Raw genomic sequence first — 5270 nt, 5'->3', positions numbered from 1 at the left:
TACCGTTTTAGGGGCCGGGGAGATGGCTCAGTGGAATAAGCGCTTCCTTGGCAAGCGCAAGGGCCTGAGTTCAATCCCTGGTTCTGCCAAAAAAAAAAAAAAAAAAGAAAGAAAGAAAGAAAAAGAAAAAAAAGAAGGGAAAAAAGACAACATTAGACCTCTACCCCATGAAAAACAAGTCCAGGAGACAAACTCACAGAAGAATTTAGACGTCACACACCTGAAATTTCTGAGATGATAGCAACTCACGTATAAGACACACAGATAATGTGAAAGGGAAATAATTTATGCAATGGAAAGGAAAAACTGCGATGAGGAAAAGGACAAATGAAAGATGGGAAGAAGATATATTTAGGTATATATGCAGAATGGTTTGGATAATTGTGTTGTTGAATTCTGCTGATCTTTTGAAATGAGCGGTTTACCATTATCTTTTTTTTTTTTTGCCTCCTCCTCCTCCTCCTCCTCCTCCTCCTCCTCCTTCCTTCTTCTTCTTCTTCCTCCTCCTCTTTTTCTTTTTCTTCTTCTTCTTCATCCTTCTTTCTTCTTCTTCTTCTTCTTCTTCTTCTTCTTCTTCTTCTTCTTCTTCTTCTTCTTCTTCTTCTTTTTCTTCATCCTTCTTCTTCTCCTTCTTCTCCTTCTCCTCCTCCTCCTTCTTCACCCCTTCCTCCTCCCCTCCCTCTTCTCCTCCTGCTTCTTTTGTTATTGTTTTGTTTTATTTTTACTTTAAAAGAAGCTTTCGGTTGCTGAGGAACATGGCGTTGCTGGTGCGAATTCTTGGAAGGCAGACTAGCACCTCCCAGTTGGTTCCAGTATGCAGCCGATTGGTACCATTGTTTCCTACGCAAGTGCCATGGAGCAGGACTGTGTCTGGCATTTCCCATTGGCTCCAGATGAGCCAGGCCCTAAGCTGTGGTGGGTCAGAAGAGATTCCTGGAGTACACATAGAGCAAAAGAGGAAGTACCATATCACAAATAAGCTTCCAGCCACCAAAGGTTCTCCACAGCCAGTTGAGGAAAAGGTTGGTGCCTTCACGAAGATAATAGAAGCTATGGGGTTCACAGGACCTTTGAAATACAGTAAATGGAAGATTAAGATTGCAGCCCTGCGCATGTATACTAGCTGTGTGGAGAAAACTGACTTCGAGGAATTCTTTCTAAGGTGTCAGATGCCAGATACTTTCAATTCATGGTTTCTTATAACCCTACTTCATGTCTGGATGTGTCTAGTCCGAATGAAACAGGAAGGCCGGAGTGGGAAATATATGTGTCGGATCATAGTTCATTTTATGTGGGAAGATGTTGAGCAGCGTGGCAGAGTCATGGGGGTTAATCCCTACATCCTGAAGAAGAACATGATCCTCATGACAAATAATTTCTATGCAGCAATCTTGGGATATGATGAGGGGATCCTTTCAGATGACCACGGGTTGGCTGCTGCCCTCTGGAGAACTTTCTTCAACCAGAAATGTGAAGACCCTCGACAGCTTGAGTTGCTGGTGGAATACGTGAGGAAACAAATGCAGTACCTGGACTCCATGAGTGGTGAGGATCTGCTTCTGACTGGGGAAGTGAGCTGGCGCCCTCTGGTGGAGAAGAATCCTCAGAGCATCTTGAAGCCCCGTGCACCTACTTATAACGATGAGGGTCTTTGAGGGGCTGGTCCCTGCAGGCTGCTGGCCAGCTGGCTTTGAGGAAGTCTAGTGGACGAAGTGCTTGGTTGGTCTGGGGCCCTGCAGAAAGTGGCCTGAATTGACCTGTGAACAGCGTCTGTCAAGTACCTGGCCCATTTGTTGGTTTTCCTCTTAGTGTGATCTGGTGGGGGCATAATGCTGGCAGAACCTTTAGCTCTTCTGAGCTGTTGGCTGCCTTAAGAGGAGAGGCCAAAGCTGGTCATGGTGGTGCACACTGTAATCCCAGCACTCTGGGAGGCTGCAACAGGAGGAGGTTTGCAAGTTCAAGCCCAGCCTGGATGAGTTAGTGAGACCCTATCTCAGAATAAAAAATAGGAAAAGGGTTGGGGATGTAGCTTAGTGCAAAAGCCTGTGGTTTAATCTCCAGTCTCACAAAAATGATGATAAAAAACAGAGACGCCCTACGTAGAAGTTGCCTAACACATGCTCCCCTCATCCCTCCAGCAGCTTTTTCCAAAGGAAAGGGTAGGGGGAGTAGAAAGGGGACACACCCTCCCCCAGGGGCCTGCTGTGACCTAGAGCTGTTTGTAATGCTGCCAAGTCAAGATGGGTACCCTGGCTTTGAGCCATGGGGTTGAGTTGGCCATTAAAAGAAACAGTCTCATGTCTGCCATAGCTTTTCTGTATTCTAGAATCTCCTTAGGAGCGTATATGAGAGCACAGCCGCTGTACACTAAGGGGTACTTCCCAGCTCAGGTAGAAACAGGGAAAGGAGAAAGCTCCGGGTCTGCTGCTGCTTTTGCCTTCAGTTTATAGATGTGCCGCTATCTGGCCAAGACAGCGACATCCTCTGGTAGCCAGAAAGCCTCTGATGTCCACGGGGCCGGTCAGATCCTACATCTGTTAGAAAAAAGCCTCAAGAACAAAGGTCCTTTCATTACCCCACCCACCCCCGGGAATTGGGTGAGGAACGTGCCACCTTTGCTCTCTTGGCCTCCCCTTATATGAGATGTTGGGATAAAGGAACATTCCTCCAGGCTTAGTTGCACTATCCCAGGACTAGCCCCGTTCCAGCTTCCAGCTTCCGGAGTCCATGCTGCAGCGCCACCTGGTCAAAGCCCTGCAGAACCAGACCCCTCCTCTCCTGGAGTGTGGGTCATCTCTTAGGAGACTTTCTTACATTGAAATAAGGGGGGAGGGGAGCCACCCTGCCCCTCCCTCCCCCATGAGACTGCCTTCATTGAACTTGCTATAAAATGAGTCATATAAAGAAACTCTATATGGGTGAGGTATATCCCACTTCTGTGAAAACATTACAAATCAAACCACCTTCTCTCAGTTTATTTAAGATGCTTTTGTTGCAAGCAGAGCCCTAGAGTGAAGCCTCCTCTGTGTGGGTGAGATAATAACACCTTGTAACTCATTACAGCTGGCCACTATTTACATAAACCAGAGCCAAGCCAGGCAGGAATTTGCTAATTAATTTATTTTTAATGGAGTGAAGTATACCATGCACCAAAATAAACTTTACTGTGTGTACCTAACTGCAAAAAAAAAAAAAAAAAAGAAGCTTTCACATTTATACCTGTTAACCTGAACAACTAATGTGAAGATAGATAGTGTCATGAAACACAACAACCATTTTTGAATTCCTATTGCTTTGCTTAGTGGAATTTTGTATCATTTCTAATGCTATTTTTTCTATCACTATTTCGTATTCTTTAAAAAACAAAAAGTAAAAATAAAAAAAGAGAGACCATGCAATACTTTTTAAAAAATGAAACCTAACCAATCTGGAAAAAAAAAAAAAACAAACAAACAATCAAAAGAGCAAGAAAAAGTATTGCAATTAAATATTAAAATCCCTGTGGTACACCCAGGTCAGTGGGAATGTCCAAGCTGGATGCCAGAAATGCGCTGTCCACCAAGTTTGCAGTAGGTTTTGTGCAGAGTATGGGGCTGACTTTGAGCTCTGGATGTGGGGACTAGGACTGGTCTTTAGCTGACAACAGTTTGGTTGTCCGCTTCTTACCATGATTATCTCTGCAGCTTTCTCCCAGACGCTGGGGGACCTCGGATAAGAAAAGCTCAAGGTGGTTCCCAGGTCTGTGCACAGTGGGCTCCTTGTGGGCCTTGCACAGATGCCCCTGCTCCACATTACAAAGTTCTCCTACCTGATGGTTGTAGAGTTAGTGTGCACCTGTGGCACAGGCTGGGCCACAGCTACTTGCATGCTGGCATCACTGAACCAACTCCACTTTGCTGGCTGCAGACCAGGGGAATGCTCCCAGCCTCTTGTTTTTAGGGCCAATACTAGCTTCTAGAGGTGGCAACAAGAGCAGAATCTTGGTAGTCCAAGCTCCTACCTCTCAGCAGAATTCCCCCTGGTCTGCTTTCCAACTTCTGGAAGTCCACTATAATTTGATGACTCTTCCCTCACTTCACTTTCACACTTTGGTAACGAATCAACCTGTAACTGTTCATCTACTGGGATTCTGCCCAAACTCTTTGAAATAAAATGGTACACATGCACATACACGTACACACACACACATGCACACACACACACACACACACACACACCTCATAAATGATGTTACTGAAACTTAGGATAAATGGCTTGCTCAGAGATATCCTGCATTTTGTAACCAAGCCAGAATTTTAGCTCTACTGCTTTCTGATAAAATTTTCCATTTTCTTTGCATCACTCTGATCTATGTTTTAGAATATCTGCACATAATTTACTCAATATACAGAAACCTTCTCTTAGGGGAACAAAAAGATCAAATAAGCAATCCCTAGAAGCAGAAGGCCAGCAGTCTCTGGACTCTGTCTCTTTCTAGAATTTCTTCATCTCATCCCCTTCTGTTCTTGTCACTCAGCTCATAAAACAGCTAAACTTACTACCACAAAGCAAGCAATAATCTTGAACTGTTCAAGGTTCTTATTGTGAATAACGGAACCTACTCTGGCTAGCTTAAGCAGACAAGAACTTTATTAAAAAATATTAACCTTTCAGAGATCATTAGATCCATGTTATCTGTGTGCTGAAACACAGGGTTGATCAGTGCTTATTTACCTCACTCACCAACCTCTGGCTCTGCAGGGCCCCTCACCAAAAGCTGTCCCTTTATACTGAACCACCCCACCACAGTAGGTCACTCGGCCATGCTGCAGGGCTGCTCCACTGTGCTGGGGGGCTCAGCTGCAATGGGGGAACGCACTGCTGTGCTGGGCATCTCTGCGCAATGGCCTGCTCTACCATTTAGCACAGCTGTGTTGACTTTAAGGAAGTCAGAAAATGCAGGATGCCAGATCTGTTGAAGGAAATGAATGAAGACACACTGTGTGTTTTAAGAACCTGCTTTTCCTTTGGATGTCACCTGGAGGCAGAATTCACATGGGCATAGACACTCATTAAAGAAGCTCTGAGACCTACTTCAGAAAGTGTTAATTAAGAAGGGCCAGCCAAATAACTCAACAGATTAAAGCATCTGCTTAGATGCAGGGGCCAGGAATTCAATCCTCGGGCCTGCCATGCTGGCCTGGCCCCAGGGGCACGCTGAGTTGTCGAATGAGACTGGGCATGGTGGTGTGCACCTGTAATCCCAGCACTTGGGAGGCTGTAAACAGGAG

At 45.3% G+C, this 5270-nt stretch overlaps 1 protein-coding gene and 1 pseudogene across 3 annotated transcripts in view; one reads left to right on the top strand and one right to left on the bottom strand.

Annotated features, from left to right (window-relative positions):
- Nucleotides 1-5270, bottom strand: part of LOC111812201 (interferon-inducible protein AIM2-like) — a 64190-nt gene that overhangs the window by 32269 nt on the left and 26651 nt on the right. The gene's annotated exons all lie outside the window — the stretch shown is intronic.
- LOC101570985 lies at nt 756-1950 on the top strand (annotated as a pseudogene).

Source organism: Octodon degus, unplaced genomic scaffold (assembly GCF_000260255.1).
Source record: "Octodon degus isolate 3935 unplaced genomic scaffold, OctDeg1.0 scaffold00116, whole genome shotgun sequence".
In the NCBI taxonomy this organism is placed as follows: Eukaryota; Metazoa; Chordata; class Mammalia; order Rodentia; family Octodontidae; genus Octodon; species Octodon degus.
Note: the sequence above shows the minus strand (reverse complement) of the source record. Positions and strands in the feature narration are given on the sequence as shown.